This window comes from Ambystoma mexicanum, chromosome 5p (genome assembly GCF_040938575.1).
Source record: "Ambystoma mexicanum isolate Mex_15411 chromosome 5p, UKY_AmexF1_1, whole genome shotgun sequence".
In the NCBI taxonomy this organism is placed as follows: Eukaryota; Metazoa; Chordata; class Amphibia; order Caudata; family Ambystomatidae; genus Ambystoma; species Ambystoma mexicanum.
Genome location: NC_090930.1, coordinates 2,921,122 through 2,938,673, shown reverse-complemented (window position 1 = coordinate 2,938,673; position 17,552 = coordinate 2,921,122). Strand labels below are relative to the sequence as shown.

Below are 17,552 nucleotides of genomic sequence, written 5' to 3'. Positions count from 1 at the left end.
GTTTCTGTAGCATGGCCTTTGCGGAATCCTGATTGTTTTTTACTGAGGATGGAGTTAGTTTCGAGGAAGTGTTGAATCTTGTTGTGAGCCGCTTTATCCAGGAGTTTTAGGAGAAACGGGACAGTGGTGATTGGTCGGTAGTTATTGGGGGAGGTAGGATCTAGGGAGGGGTTTTTAGTAGTGGGCGCGCCCACACTTCTTTGAGGCTGGAAGGGACAGCACCTGTTGTAAAGGTGTCATGATTCTACCACGGGGACAGAGCGGTCAGGCCAGGGCAAGGGTTGTTTCCACTCATAATAGAGTAGGGAGGTGGTGGACAGGTTTGCTGGCTGGCTGGCGCAAGCGTGTAGGAGGGAGCAAAGCCTCAACTCGCACCAATGTGCTTGCCAAGGGAGAGACCATTGTGGAGCCCAGGAGGAAGCCGGGCACATACGAAGAAGAAACGCCTCTGGCAGTCTAGCGCTGACAGTGCGTGGCCCAAGGGTATAAATCCACGCCCAGGACCGCACCCTGTGATTAGTGTTTCTTCTACTTTACGCAAGAGCAGTGTCTTGCTTGCCGCTCCTGTTCTCGTCGCACGTGCAAAGGGCTTCATTGTGGGTGGGATGCATTGGACACTCACCTGAAGCAAGGATCCGCGTGCCTATGTAAAGCCGCTGTTTACGTCCTCCCCGAATCTCACCTGGAGTCCAGCAAGTGCTGTTGCTCATCCCGGACATTGGCTCTTCTCTGCCTCAGCTTCACTTTCATCTTATTGCGTCCGAATTCTGCCATGCCCGCTGCTTTCCAGGACCTGAAATTAAAGAGACAGTGTGAGAGATCACATTCCGTTTTCTACCGTTTCCCGACCCGGTGCATAGTCTACTAACTTGCACTCTGTGACTGGCTCCATTCCCACGACTCTCCACTCCTGTGCCAGTAGTCGGTTGTTCCGCTCCTGAAAGGAAAAGACATAAAGACATTATTAAAAGAATACTCAGCTACGGTACAGAAGAAGTTTCACCTCGACAAGTTGGAGAGTGGGACCTATGTTGCAACCGAGACTTACCTGGTCACCTGTTGTATCCTGTGTGTCGCAGCCGGTCTAGACCACGCATCTTCAGTGAAGTAACTGGAGTTGGATACATACCTGAGGTCCACGCCCTTCATCGCAATCAATACGGTGAGCAACGCTCGCTACACGCCAGCCAGCCAACCTAAGCGCTAGAGGGGTTGGAAGAAGGGGTGGGTTACCTTTAGGTCATCCCGACCCCCAGAACACCACTTTCCAGAAGTCCCAAAACCACCCAAGCCCCTCCCAACCTCACGGTCCTCTGGAGGTTAATCCCCAGCCGGCCAGTGGGAGAAGAAGTGACTGGGGCAATCGTCAGGGCGAAGGCATCCAGCAAAGGGGGGGCAACGCTCCAGAACATCCCGGACCAGGCACTCCTGCAGGGCACCAGCAGTAAGCGCGACAAAATGAGGCATTAATGAACGCTGTTAGGACAGGTGCCAGGGAGTCAGCGCATTCTTTAATAATGTTAGGAGCACAAATGTCTCCTTTTCACATAGATGGTTTAAGATGTTGGAGGAGGTCGAGAACTTCTGATTCTGTTACGTCTCGGAAGGAAAAGAGCAAGTCGTTGGGATTATAGGAGGGGAGGTTAGGTAAGGCTTTGAATTGCACCTGAATTTTTTCTGGGAGTAGTTCCATTTTGCTGAGCTAGGCTGGTTGTATGCCAGAGCACCACGATTCATCTTTAATGATCTCGTCAGGGCTAGTGGAAGGAGAGATTAGGTCTCTGAAAATGGCGAAAAATGTCTTTGGATTGAGAATTGGCCTTAGAAATCTGTGAGTTGAAAGAGTTAGACTTGGCTTTAATGATCACTTCTTTATACTGAGCGGATTTCCGCTTTACCGTGCCTCTTGCACACTCTGTTTCTGCTTTTAGGTCGCTTGCACCCTTTCCCCCCATTCTCTTTAAATTCACTCTTTCTGTCTTTTACTATTTTCGTGCCGCTAGCGCCCTTTCTCTTGTTTTCTCTTTCTTTCAGCTTTCTGATTATCGTGCCGCTTGCATCTTTCATTATTTTTGCTCCCTCTCCAACCACCTGCACACTACTGAGTTTCTCTCTGTCTCTCACAAAGCTCACCCAAGTAGTGCAGCACTGCCAAGCAGTTCCTCAAGATATGTGGGTCGAGGTCCGGGTGTCACCACCTGCCCCTCAGGGGAACGAACACTGGCCTGGATACGGCCAGCATGTTGCAGTCCGTCCCACTCCGGCTCCTTGGAGACACTGCTCCCTCACCACGCTGCAACACCTCTGACACACTGGGTCAGCGTCTTGGCGTCCCACTCTCCTCCAAATCTTCTGGGCTCCTCCTGCTGCAGTCTTCTGCTCTCTGGCTTCCATGTTCCACCCACCAACCCCAGCTTGGTCATCCCCTTTGGCAGAACAACACTTTTCATACCCAGAGAGTCATGTAGAGTCAGATGTCTATGGTTAAGGTGACCTGCCTGACCTTTCCTGACTCTTAGTGGAACAGCTTAGTGGTGAAATGTAGTAGGCCTATCCCTGCATCCCAGTGTTATTCCTAGGATAATCTTTGATTCTCGGTTTTTGGGGCCGCTCGCTGTAGGTGGACACGGCTCCTTCTGGAGAAGTGGCCTGGAAGCCTCAGGAAATACGGAGGCGCTGGGATCATGTCGGGGTCCCCAAATGAAGGCACACCCCTGAATGCTCACACCAGGGAGAATACAACCTGCTAGGGAAGAAAGGCCCAAGTCGATCTCGTAAGGATAACAAGTTTAATCTCACACGCAGATGAGAGCAACAGAAAATAACTCTGCTGCTAAGAACTTTCTACCAAAGAAAGGTACAAGCAGAAACTTTTAAAGGTACACAGCATCATAGTGATGCACCAACATACAGTTAAAACCTGCACGGCTGATTGGATGGACCCTACACAGGTGCTGCCTTTATCCATAATGGATGGCAGTTTATTGGGCCCCTAGCCCAGTCCGTCCCTCTTCCATCACGTGGGTGCTGAGGGGCCCATCTTCTTCTGGTCAGAAAACAAATTAATTATACTCCTACTATACAGCTTGTTTATCACTCATACTGTGCACCTGGCAGGCCTTATGATGGACACACAGGAGGGTCCAGGGTACTCTAACCTTCATACACTCACATTTCACTCAATCGCTCCGCGCCACCCAGCACCAAGGTCTCGGCCCTCGTTTTGAACTATATTTTCGGCGGAAAATAAGGAGAGTTGGAAAAGGAAGGACAGGGTATATAAAGAGAAAATTAAGTCAGCCAAGGCTAATTTCTTCAACAAGGAAATTGAGCATGCCGATAACAATACAAGTAAACTCTTCAACATTTTGAAGAGTGTAGAAAAACCTACATCTCTAACTCCCCCGTTTACGCCAACTGAGGAGGACTGTAATATGGTGCTCAAAGCATTCCAAGCCAAAACGGAAAAGGCGAGACAAAATATTATTAAGGCTAGAACTTCCTCTAACCAGGAGATCTGCCTCACCGAAGGAAACACACCTGTCAGAGAACAACTTTTTAAATTTGACCCTATTTCCGAAGCAGATATGCTAGAGGTAATGAACAATATGAAACCCTCTACTTGCGCAGAAAATATTCTGCCCCCTGGCATCATTCTTAAACATAAGGATTTATTTGCCCCCATCCTCCGGAGAATAGTGAACGCCTCCTTTTACGAGGGCACGGTGCCTAAAGACCTGAAGAGAGTCACCATCACCCCACTTGTTAAAAAAGCGGGACTAGATCCCAAGGATCCCGCTAACCTTCGTCCCATAACTAACTCGAATTTTGTTCTCAAATTGTTGGACAAGGTAGCCACACAGCAACTCCAACACTTTGTTGAGAACCTGGGGCTTCTGCACCAGCAACAATCCGGCTTTAGAGCATCCCACAGCACTGAAACCGCTATGCTAGACTTGCAGAATCAGATGCTGACTATGCTGGACGATAACAAATTGGGGATGCTTATGCTCTTAGACCTTAGCGCAGCGTTTGACTTGGTGGATCACCACCTTCTCATCAAGGCGCTAGGGGAGAATGTTGGCTGCTCGGAGAGAGCCATCGACTGGCTCCTATCCTTTCTATCCAGCCGTCAAGCAAGAGTACATTGGGGTAGCAGTTTCTCCGTCCCATGCGACATCATTTTCGGAGTGCCCCAAGGGGCTAGCTTATCCCCAATGCTTTTCAATATTTATATGCGCACTTTGTGCAGCCTTCTGGTTAAAGCCGGAGTGTCATTTACTAATTATGCAGATGACACCCAACTCATATTGGAGTTGGGGGGCAGGGATCATGCCACGGATAGTGAAGTGCTCTCCAAGGTTTACAAGTTAATAGACGACTGGATGCAGGCAAATTGGATGTGCCTGAACGACTCGAAAACTGAATTAATGTTGTTTGGCTCCAGTCGTCAGCTGGAAAATTTAGGGGCAGAGTACAGATCTTTTCAAATAAAAAACGCCATTATCCAGGTGGTTCCCAAGGTGAAGACTCTGGGTATGATGGTCGATTCAGTTGTTGACTCTCATGTCCAGACTAACTTCCTCCAAAAAAACTCAGCGTATTATCTCAGGCTTATGAAAGCCATTACACCACTACTTAATGAAGCAAACAGGGCAACGATAGCCAGAGCCATCATTCTCTCACGACTCGACTATGGTAACGCCCTGCTGCTGGGGGCCGCATCTAGGGATCTATCCAATTGTCAAGTGATCCAGAACAACGCGGTCAGATTAGTAAAAAATTTGAAAAGGAAAGACCATGTCACTGAAGAGAGGCGTGCTCTGCACTGGCTCAGAGTAGAAGAACGTATCAAGTTCAAAACTCTCTGCCTGGTACATAAGTGCCTTTATGGCACAGCGCCTGCTTACTTGAAAACACACATAGTGCCCTATAACCCCAGCAGAAACCTACGCTCGGGCAGCAAATGCCTCCTGCATGTGCCCAGGTTCAAGCTAAAAACAGGGCTGGGCAGATCCTTTCTTGTGCTAGCTCCTAAACTGTGGAACAGCGTCCCCGAACCCCTTAGGTCCGAAGTTAATCACCTTGCTTTTAGGAAGATGTTGAAGACACACCTTTTTATTTGAGATCTTGGTCGTAGGACTTCTTAGAGTCCTTGTAATGCGAGAGTACTTGTTCTCATCATCTGTCTCATATGTTTTGTTCGTCTTGTAGTACCGGTGTTTTATGTACAAGCGCCCTGATGCCCTCGGGCTACCGGCGCTATACAAAAACCAAATACAATACAATACAATACAATACAATGTATTCCTCCCAGCACCTTGCAATACAAATCACACGATTGTTACTTCAATGATACACCCTGTACATCCTCTTTGAAAATTTCAAGACTTGTTACTTTGGGATTAATAGTCAAAGGGCACCTGGTGCCATGGAATTCGGGGATCTTAAAGGTTTAGTCAGTTATATGGGCTATAACTCGTGGTCACTCGGGAATGGGCCGGTTCATGCTTTGACCAAAATGAGAGAACATGCACACCAGGCACCGGTCTCTGATCCCGGCCTGGTAGGGCACATTCCTCTTACGTTAAAGACACAACTTTGCAACACTTTCAAGAACCATGAATAAACAGTGTGGCGGTTGGGGGTGAGAATTGTCCTCAGGCATGACTGGAGATTTCTGTGGCCTCGTGGGTTTAGACCTATTGCATGTTATGTCGTGTTTACCACGCAAACCTTCTCTTCTACCTAGGATTATTAATATCTACGCAAGATAGCGATGCTGCCCGCACCTCGGGGGGCACCATATGGTTACAATATAATTGGTTATATTTGCATGGGGTCCTGCTGGACGGGAAGGCGTCCCTCTCACTGTCCCCCTTCCGCCTTGGCTCATCACAGTACCTTGAATGTGTCTCGCCTTACTTTAAAGAACGTAGGGGAGGGAGGACGGGCTGCCCCCTTCCTAACACACACAAAAGCTGAGGGAGAGTGTTTTGATGTGCAGTGGGGAAAGTGGGAATGCCATGTCTCCCCTTTAGGCATTCTCCTCCCAATCCTCCTCCTTCCAACCCTTCAGGTTTCTCACATTTACCAGGGGAATTTTACAAGGAGTACTCTGAGAGGCTGGCACCCCGACTCTTGGAAACACTTGAGGTGGTGTACGAGATACGGATATTACCTAGCAGCCTGTGGGAATCCATCACAGTCCCTGTGCTCAAACCAAATAAACCATTGTCATGATTTGCCGTTTCCGCCCCTTTTGGACTTCATGGTCCATCATGCACCACAACGTCATACCTGCTATCCTACCAACATGGCCGACAACTAAGAAACGCTGTTGTCTAGTGTTTACGCAAGACTTGATTCCTAGGAAACGGGCACGCCCCCGTGGTTCTGCGCATCTCAACGCTAACCTTCCGAGTACCCGGCAAGTGCGTTCCTAACTTCCTTTCCTCTTCCGTGTTATTCCTCCGATAGTTATCGGTCCCAAATACCTTCCTGGTGTGCTTATCTTGCTCCTGGCGCTCACGCCTGAGGATCTGCTCGCTCATCTCCCTTCCCGGGCCCTTGGTCCAGTCCTTCGGTGCTCGCACACTGCTTGCTGCACTCTGCGAGCATAGCTACTCCTCCCTGGTTCCTAGATCCATCCCGGTCATTGACCGTTACTCACCTTACCTTCCTGGAATACTGAACGTTACCTTCTTTCCGTGGTTGGTGTCGGGTCTCGGTCTACACACTGGAGGCAGAGGATACCCGACCATACCTGTATAAGTCCCGAATGTCCAGGAACAAAGAAAGACCTCCAAGAAAGAAGACAGCACAGAACAAACAGGTGAGACAAGGGGCAGAGTGTGACAGTTTGGGACGCCAAAGACTTGATAAAGAATTCAGTATGGAGGCTGCTGTCCAGGACCTCATGAGAGGAATGCTAGAATTGACAACAGAGGTTCAGAACCTCAAAGCCGAAAATGCAGCGCTACAACAGCTTGTGCTATCCAGAGACTCGGCATTCCAGGAAAGTGCCTTGGTAGGGGACATAGCGTTCCTTCCTCGATTCTTGTCTGGTGCATTATACATTTAAACCTTACTATTTTTCCACACCCAGGGCCAAAGTGGGATTTATAATCTCACACCTCTCTGGAAATGCTTTAGCCTGGGCAACCCCCTTGGTGAATGTAGGCGACCCGCTCCTGGACAAATATGACGGATTTGTGGCGGCCTTCAAAACCATGTTTGACCACCCTGAACAAGTGTACAGTGCTCAGGAAAAGCTGTTGAAGTTCCAACAAGGAAATCAAGACATGCTGTCTTATGTAACACGCTTCAAGCAATTGGCTCAGGAGCCAGATTGGACCCAGGAGACATGCTTTACCTTGTTTCGTCTAGGATTAAACGAGGAAATCAAGGATGAATTGGCTAGAATAGCCCATCCAGGTTCTTTCCAGGCTTTGATAGATTAGTCTCTACAAATTGATTTCTGAATTCAAGAGAGAAAGGCAGAGAAAGAAAAGACACGAACAGTTCCACCTAAGATTCCCATGGATTATCCTAGCCCTAAGGAAACAACCACACCGCACCCTTCTGATCCTGAGCCCATGCAACTAGGCTCCTTGAGGGGTCCAATCTCTCCTCAAGAAAGGATTTGTAGGATCAACACTGGACTCTATATGTATTGTGCTTCTGTTAAACATCTTGTAAGGAATTGGACTATAGGTCCACCCAGGCGTTCGGGAAACGCCAGCTCCTGATCTTGAACGGAGCCCAGCTTCGGGAGAAAGGTACTTGCTCCGCTTCTTCTCCTTCCTTGAACTGTCTTCATCAAAACACCAGGATGGATCTACAAGCATTCTTGTCCTCCACCAATAAGGAGACACATTCCATCCTGGCCCTTGTTGACTGTGGTGCTATGGGAATATTCTTGGACCACGAATGGGCCTTAAAGCACAACATTGCTCGAGAAGCCAAAGAAAGAATCCAGGCAGTCGAAGGGATAGATGGGAAACCACTGTCTTCTGGACCCATTACCCAGCAAACCACAGAACTATTACTCTCAATAAACAACCACCAGGAGATGCTTTGTTTTGATATCATAAAGGCACATTACCCCATGGTTCTGGGCATGCCCTGGCTTCAAAAACACAACCCATACATTAATTGGGCAGCCGGATCCTTATTTCTAGGTTCTTAATTATGTCTGTCTCATTGTTTATCCCAGAATGTGTTACAGACCATATCTGCGGAATCCCGGATCCCTGAACAACCTTCTATATGTGTTTCCAACATTACCCAAGTTCTGGAGATCTACCAACAATACTCAGATGTTTGTTCGACAGCCATTGTTCAATCACTACCGCCCCATCGACCAGAAGATTGTGCTATCGATACTGAACCCTCTGCAGTTATACCATTTGGAAGGATGTTATTCTTTCTGAGCTGGAGAAAAGAGCACTAAGTGAATGCCTGTACACTAATCTCGCCAATGGACCATCCGTCCTTCTAAGTCTCCTGCTGGTGCATCTTTGTTCTTTGTGCCCAAAAAGGACACCCAGGAACTCCAACCATGTCTGGACTATCAGGGTCTTAACCAATGCACTCTCAAGGACCGCTATCCTTTGCCACTCATTTCAGATATATTGGAAGCAGTATGTGGCGCTGTAATCTTTACCAAACTTGACTTACAGGGCACTTACCATCTCATCCGCAAAAAGGAAGGCGATGAGTGGAAGACCGCCTCGAGGACACGGTTTGGTCACTTTGAATACCTGGTTATGCCATTTGGCCTTGCCAACGCTCCTGCGGTTTTTCAGCACTTCATGGGCAGAGTCTTTTCAGATATGTTGTTCCTCTTTGTCATTGTTTACCTGGATGACAAATTGATATATTCCACCGACCACAAAGAACACATGACCTTGGTTCTACAACACCTACGAGAGAATAAACTGCTGGCCAAACCAGAAAAATGTATCTTTCATGCCCCAACAGTCCATTACCTGGGATTTAATTTGAGTTCCAAAGGAATAGAAATGGATCCCGCCAAGGTCGACTCATTCCTTTCATGGCCGGCCCCTACAACAGTAAAACAGATTCAATCTTACATGGGCCTGGCAAACTTTTATAGGAAATCCATTCCGACATTTTCTGCCATTGTACAACCTATAGTTGCATTGTTAAAGAAAGACATTCCTTTCAACTGGTCTGATACTCAAGAGACTGCCTTTTAGGAACTAAAGCAAAGGTTTACTCAAGGTCCCGTCCTGGCTCAACCTGACATTAATAGACCCTTCCTGGTGGAAACGGATGCTTCTGATTACGCTATTGGGGCAGTGTTAAAACAAGAATCCGAGGACCAAGAGGAACATCCCATTGCTTACCTATCTCGAACTTTGAATCCAAGTGAGACCCATTATTCAGTCCTGGAGAAGGAATTGCTCGCCATCCGGCAGACCTTTACTGAGTGGCGTCATCTGCTTCAGGTTGCCAAATTCCCGGTTCAAGTGCAAACTGATCACAGGAACTTACAGGTCTTGCAATCCCTGGAGTGTAGGAACAGTCACCAGGCTCGATAGGCATTATTTTTTGCCCAGTATCAGTTTTGCATTCATCAAGTACCCGGAACTACCAACATAATCGCTGATGCCTTATTCATATGCCCTGATTACGAACCAGTTGAAGCACGTGCCTTTCCTAAAATGTTTCCCGACACTATTTTCGTTGGCCAGGCCAACTCCTTGTTGGATAATGTCCGTGCTGAGACACCCTTTTCTGATCTCTGGTAGGATTATACCAAGAACAACCAATGGTCCCTGGTTGCTAAAGATGGTTACCTTTTTAAGGACAATAGATTGGTGATACCCACTCAGACCCTGAGAACCAAGAAAACCAACCTCTGTCATGATACCTTCCATATCGGGCATAGGGGCATTACAGCCACTCTCCATCTCATTCAGAGACATATTAGATGGCCTAGAATGCTCTTAGGGGTGAAATCATATATCCAAGCTTGCGCTGTCTGCAGTCAGAACAAGTGCGACAATCGAAAACCTGCTGGTCTTCTACAACAAACCACATTACCAGACCGTCGTCGGGAAATAAATGCCACCGATTTTATAGTGGATTTACCTCCCTCCAAAGGTTTCACTACCATTAGGGTCACCATCGATCTATTCTCCCACATGGCCCACTTCACTCCTTTGTACAAGCGACCTTCAGCACAAGAAATGGCAGGGATGTTTTTGAGCCACATCTTTAGACTGCATGGTCTCCCTTCCAAGATCATTTCAGACCGCGGGCCTCAGTACATATCCCGATTTTGGAAGTACCTGTGTCAGATGTTAGGTATTCAACGTGCATTATCTTCAGGCTACCATCCTCAATCCAATGGGATAACCGAGCGAGTAAATCAGACCCTAGAACAATATTTAAGATGCTTTGCTACCAAGGTCCAGGATGATTGGTCAGTCTTAATTCCAGTTGCGGAGTTTGCATACAACATCTCTGACCACTCTACTATTAAGACACGCCCTTTCTTCTGCAATAAAGGATGCCATCCATCTATCCTACCAACACTCCTACCTCATTCCACCCCGGTTCCTTTGGTTGATTCTTGGATTGAACATCTGGTCACTGTACATAAGGATGCTAAGAATCATTTGGAAAAGGCCAGAATGGATGTTAAAAGACATGCTGACTGGCTTTCCTCCAAACTCTTGCCTCGACACCTGCGTCCCAACAAGTTGGCCCCTCGATTCTACGGGCCTTTTTCCATCAAGGATGTCATTTACCCAGTGGCATATCGACTTCAGCTACCCGAAACCTGGAAAAAGATGCATCCTGTTTTACACACTTCCTTGCTTAAACCCTGTTCCCAATCCACCAGATAAGCTCATCGACCTACCCCTGTGGTCGTCAATGATCAGATTGAATTTGAGGTCTCCAGGATCTGTGATTCCAGATATAGAAGAGGTCCACTACAGTACTTGCTGGAATGGAAAAGTTATCCCCCCAGCGAACGAACATGGGAACCGGTGTCCAACATGAATGCCCCTCGTTTGGTACGGAGATTCCATCTAGCCCATCCAGGTCAACCCGGTGGATCGAGGTTTAAGAGGGAGCATGCTGTCATGATTCGCTGTTTCCCCCCCTTTTGGACTTGATGGTCCATCATGCACCGCAACGTCGTACCTGCTATCCTACCAACATGGCTGACAGCAGAGAAACACTGTCATCTAGTCTTTATGCAAGACTTGTTGCTTCCTAGTAAACAGGCACGTCTCAACGCTAACCTTCTGAGTACCCGGCAAGTGCTACTTCCTTTCCTCTTCCGTGTTATTCCTCTGATAGTTATCCATCCCAAATTCCTTCCTGGTGTGCTTATCTTGCTCCTTGCACTCCCGCCCGAGGGTCCACTCGCTCATCTCCCTTTCCGAGCCCAAGGTCCAGTCGTTCTGCACTTGCGCACTGCTTGTTGCACTCTGCAAGCATAGCTACTCCTCCCTGGTTCCTACATCCATCCCGGGCATTGACCGTTAGTCACCTTACCTTTCTGGAATACTGAACATTACCTTCTTTCCGTGGCTGGTGTCCGGTCTACACACTGGAGGCAGAGGATACCCAACCATACCTGTATAAGTCCAGGAGCAAAGAAAGACCTCCAAGAAAGAAGACAACACAGGACAAACAGGTGAGTCAAGGGGCAGAGTGTGACACATTGCTAAATTGCAGTACTTATAGACCACTCTCCATGGTCAACCAAGACTATAAAATTCTCATGCCCCAGTTGGCTGCCAGATTAAAGAGTGATTGGCACCCTGGTACACGCGGATCAGATCGAGTATGTGCCCGGCAGGAACACCACGTGGAATCTGGGAAAGGTTCACCATATAAAAGTTCTAGGAACTTGGACTTGGATTGTGTGGTTGCCTCTTTAGACGCTGTTCGGTCCGATGGGACTCGTCGTATGAGTCTTTGCAGCAATTTGGTATTGGGGATGGTTTCTTGCGATGGCTTTGCCTAGTGTACACTGGTCCATCGGCAGGGTAGCACATTTCTAATGGGGGATGCGCTGGGGAAAGGCACCCGGCAACGCTGCACGTTTTCCCAGATGCTGCTGTTTATCCTTGTGCTAGAGCCTCTCGCATCTTCCTTGGAATATGTTGAGGCAGGCATCATGGTCGGCGGTGTTGGACACTCCTCTACATTACGTACCCAGAGGTTCATTTAAAATATCTTCCTGATGCGATTGGCCGAGTTGCTGATGTCTCGCGTATACATATCAGCAGATCGTAGTCCTGATGGTTCCCGTAGTAGCTTGCTGCCCAACTTAGGTTTGCCTTGGGAGACTGACACTTTTATATACCGCGGGGTACACGTGTGGCATGACTTCCCAGCCTCGCAGAAACATAATACGCATAGGGCTTTAGATGGTATAGTTAATTCTACGGCGTTCTGGAGAAAGCTCCCATTGTCAATGATAGGTAGAGTAGCACTCTTGAAAATGGTAGTGCTCCCTCATCCGTTATACTGTTTTGTCAACAAACTTTTCAACATCCCCCAAAAATGATTTCATAATTTGAATTCTAAGATCAGGGATTTCATTTGGGGGGATGGAGGAACAGGATTGCGCTGTGTATCTTACAAAGGGACCATAGGGATGGCGGGATCAGATTGCCCCACTTTGAGCTGTACTACATGGCAGGACAGCTGCAGTATGTCACGGGCTGGCTTGCGGGTGAGGCTTCTTCAGGCACCAGTCTATTACAACCTGCTATTAAGCAGGGCTTCCTTAAGGAGGTGCTGTGGGTGCATAAAAGCACATTTCTGCGCTTGCCTCGCCTCTTGGGGCTGGGGAAGACCTTGTGGCGCAGGGTGTGGAGGCTTTTGGGAAGTTGCACACACTTGCTTCCCTAACATCCCCCTGGTTGTGTTGGCCAGCACAAGACTCAACCTGGTGGAAGGGGTCAGAAGTCAATGGGGTGGCTACTGGAAGATCTATTGCAAGACTGGGAGATGATGGATTTTAGTTCCTCAATCCAGACCTCAAGCCTACATGAAGGCCTATACCTGTTGCACTGAGGCCTGGTGAGGGAGATTAGGAATCGATGGCCTGAACTTTGCGAGGGTATAGAGTCAGACCCGCTATGGAAGCCATGTAGAACAGCTTCGCGGGAGGCCATGTTGTCTACAGAAGGTACTAATTGGTTTCCAGCAAGATGGCGACGCCTGCTCTCAGGGTCCGTTTGAAGTGGGAGGCGGACCTGGGTGGGACCTTTACAGACTCGGAATGAGTCTGGACCTTGATTTTTACCAGAAAGGTCTCTGGAAATGCCCAATTTAAATTACTGCAACTGTTTGTTACACGCAGGGCATATATGACCCCACACAAAATATCCCTGTTCCCGGGGGCAGCGCAGCAGGTTTGCCCTAGATCCTATAGGGCGTACTATAGGGCGGGTATGTTGCACATGTGTTGGAGCTTCCTGCTGGTTCGAGGGTTATGGGGGGCAATCTCAGGATAGAGTGGCCTGCCTTCTGGGAATGTTCCCACGTGGGAAGAAACACACCGCGCACACACCGCGCACACCACCAGAATGACAGATCTGATCTGCGTGCTGGCCAAGCGCAGGATTGCTATGGCCTGCGGTGATGCACGGTGGAGTCATTGTATAGGTGGACGGTGGCCGCATATAGAGGTATGAAGGAAGTTAGTGATGAAGTGGCCGCTTGGAACGCCCGACACAGGCGATGTTTGCACCCTCGGATGATATGTCCCCATAGAAACTATCCCACATCAGTGGGCCCCCGTGATGCAGCGGCTTGCACTGGAATGGATTTGCTGGGACCCAGACTGGGACTGTACCAGCAGGTGTTACTGTAACTTTTCCTTTGTTGTTTGTTTGGCTTGTTTGGGGTTTTGCTTTGCTCCTTGATCCTGATTTTATGACCCGTTACACCTTTTCTTCTGTTTCGTATTGTTTTTTCTCTTGATATTATTTATTTTGCTATGATTGTATGTACAGCATTACTTACAAGCCAACAGTTGTATGTGTTGTATGCTAATAAAATAAAAACAGTAAAAGAAAAAAGGGCTCCAGTGGCATTACAAGCATTTCTTAAAAGACAGCCACTTTTCGATTTTACAAATGTTTACTTAAACTTTCATTAAACCAGAAAAGTGCTGCTGAGGTGTAAGAAATGCTATATTAACAAAGGGGAAAAGTGTGCAGTTGTGTTTACCCGCACCTCACAGGTGTATTTGACATTGTAAACCAGTGCTGCTGGGAGGAGAATGCCCCTCATTTGGCCGAGGGCTGCCCCACATTCCCGTTGGTTGCTAGGGCTGCCCCACATTCCCGTTGGTTGCTAGGGCTGCCCCACATTCCCGATGGTTGCTAGGGCTGCCCCGCATTTCTGATGGTTGCTAGGGCTGCAACGCATTCCTGATGGTTGCTAGGGCTGCCCCGCATTTCTGATGGTTGCTAGGGCTGCCCCGCATTTCTGATGGTTGTTAGGGCTGCCCCGCATTTCTGATGGTTGCTAGGGCTGCCCCGCATTCCTGATGGTTGCTAGGGCTGCCCCGCATTCCTGATGGTTGCTAGGGCTGCGCTGCATTCCTGATGGTTGCTAGGGCTGCCCCGCATTCCCGATGGTTGCTAGGGCTGCCCCGCATTCCCGATGGTTGCTAGGGCTGCCCCGCATTCCCGATGGTTGCTAGGGCTGCCCCGCATTCCCGATGGTTGCTAGGGCTGCCCCGCATTCCCGATGGTTGCTATAGCTGCCCCGCATTCCCGATGGTTGCTAGGGCTGCCCTGCATTCCCGATGGTTGCTAGGGCTGCCCCGCATTCCCGATGGTTGCTGGGGCTCCCCCGCATTCCCGATGGTTGCTGGGGCTCCCCTGCATTCCTGATGGTTGCTATGGCTGCCCCGCATTTCCCGATGGTTCCTAGAGCTGCCCCGCATTTCCCGATGGTTCCTAGAGCTGCCTCGCATTCCCGATGGTTGCTTGGGCTCCCCTGCATTCCCGATGGTTGCTGGGGCTCCCCTGCATTCCCGATGGTTGCTGGGGCTCCCCTGCATTCCCGATGGTTGCTGGGGCTCCCCTGCATTCCCGATGGTTGCTGGGGCACCCCTGCATTGCGGGTGGTTGCTGGGGCTCCCCCGCATTCCGGATGGTTGCTGGGGCTCCCCTGCATTCCTGATGGTTGCTGGGGCTCCCCTGCATTCCCGATGGTTGCTGGGGCTCCCCTGCATTCCCGATGGTTGCTAGGGCTGTCCTGCATTCCTGATGGTTGCTAGGGCTGCCCCGCATGCCTGATGGTTGCTGGGGCTCCCCCGCATTCCGGGTGGTTGCTGGGGCACCCCTGCATTCCGGGTGGTTGCTGGGGCTCCCCCGCATTCCGGATGGTTGCTGGGGCTCCCCTGCATTCCTGATGGTTGCTGGGGCTCCCCTGCATTCCCGATGGTTGCTGGGGCTCCCCTGCATTCCCGATGGTTGCTAGGGCTGTCCTGCATTCCTGATGGTTGCTAGGGCTGCCCCGCATGCCTGATGGTTGCTGGGGCTCCCCCGCATTCCGGGTGGTTGCTGGGGCTCCCCCGCATTCCGGATGGTTGCTGGGGCTCCCCTGCATTCCTGATGGTTGCTGGGGCTCCCCTGCATTCCCGATGGTTGCTGGGGCTCCCCCGCATTCCCGATGGTTGCTGGGGCTCCCCCGCATTCCCGATGGTTGCTGGGGCTGCCCCGCATTCCCGATGGTTGCTGGGGCTGCCCCGCATTCCCGATGGTTGCTGGGGCTGCCCCGCATTCCCGATGGTTGCTGGGGCTGCCACGCATTCCCGATGGTTGCTAGGGCTGCCCTGCATTTCTGATGGTTGCTAGGGCTGTTTGTCAAGCCATAAATGAGGCACATGCAAAAGCCAAGACTTTCATGTCCCTACACCACATTCTTTCATTATCAGAACATGGTGTTCGTAAGGAAAGATTTCCTCCTTCATGCAAGAACGCTTTCCTACTTTTACACACTTCGGACTCGGCCCCTCTGTCTGATGCACGAAGGACCTGGCTTTCTTTCAAAGTGTACTTGTGGAGTGCAAGTAGTTTCAGCTCTTCAGAGAGGCTAATTGCCACATGTTGCGGCCCAAAAGCTTCAGCAGACAAGAGGATATGTTATTTCTTAGATGCCAGTTCGGGTCAGGCAGTACTTAACAATGTGCTTTATCAATAAGTTGGCAACCACCAGTTAATTTAACTAATCTGCTTTACAAAAATCTCCATCAATGTGGAGGAAAGGGGACGGGAGATAGGAGTACATAAATGTTACTCACTGTAATGAATACTGTACTCCCCTTCCATAGCCCCTTTTCCTTCATACGCCCCACCCTCCGTCCCCTCTGTTTCTGGGTTTGTCCCTGTGTAGGTGATTGCAAAGGGCTGACGGGCGTAGTCGGGGCTCTGCTCCGTGCATGTGAGCTGCCTCTGCTATTAAAGTCTGTGTTCCTGGTCCCATGCAGGTGCACCCCATCAGTGTGGAGGGATAGGAATATGGACTGGGAACGCAGCAGTCACTACAGAGAGTAACTTTACATTTTGACTGACAAACGCCTTCATAGTTGGGGGGATTCCAAGAATAGTAATGAGGTTCCGTGACCTGTCGTTGCAGGTGAGTGACCCGTTGCTTTGAGAAAAGTCTTTGCAGAGACATGAGGCATTTGCCTCTGTTTTTTAGCCAGAGAAACTAATGACTTATATGCTGATAAATGAGAATTTACTGTCATTGAATTGGACTCACTAAGCTCTCTTTCTTTTAGGAAACCCTAAACGTGATGTAATCCTTCCAGACGAGAACGCCAAAAAACCTGGTATGTATTTTAATTAGTAGTATTGTAGTATTGGTTTCCAAGGGGCCAAGGAAACTTTGTATGAGGGGCTCGGGTTTCCTGAGGTGTATATATATATATATATATATATATATATATATATATATATATATATATATATATATATATATATATCCCCATGTGACTGTTTCTTCTGCAGTCCGTTGAAAAGCACTCCCCCATTCAATTAGTGTTACTTCAGGAAGCCAGTATCAGAAAAATGTCTTTATTAAATAAGTGCGCGTAACATATGGCTCACAGAATCCACCAGCATCGTGGCTCTCCCATCAAGTACGGGCCTCGCATAGAAGAGTTTACGCGTTTCGTGGTTTCCTCACCACTTGATCACAACAGGTGATCCATGTTACCAAACAATTAAAATACCCCATGTGGCATGGTGTTAGGCATAGAAAGGAGAAGGATTCTTGTGTGTGGTTTGCTGTCGGCCATCTCAGATTGAGCATACCTAAACATCAAACAGGGACTCATTTCTTTCTATTACATCTAAATGTCAGCCATCTTTCAATGTAAAACCCATGTTTGTCGATATACTGATTGTCACTAATCATTATAGTGAACCCATACCAAAGATAACCGGAGCTTGCGCATTTGATTGGTAAAATTAGGTGGTGTGCTTCTTATGCACGCATAAATGGGCAGTAATCTGTCTCTTTAAATA

General features: G+C 48.9%; 1 protein-coding gene across 3 annotated transcripts in view; it reads left to right on the top strand.

Annotated features, from left to right (window-relative positions):
- Positions 1–16,855, top strand: part of LOC138480660 (zinc finger protein 182-like) — a 637,235-nt gene extending 620,380 nt beyond the window's left edge. For all 3 annotated transcript variants that reach the window (XR_011274114.1, XR_011274113.1, XR_011274115.1), the window contains exon 5: positions 16,805–16,855. The gene's annotated coding sequence lies outside the window, so the exon portion shown is untranslated. The remainder of the gene's footprint in view (positions 1–16,804) is intronic.
- The last annotated feature ends 697 nt before the right edge of the window (positions 16,856–17,552 follow it).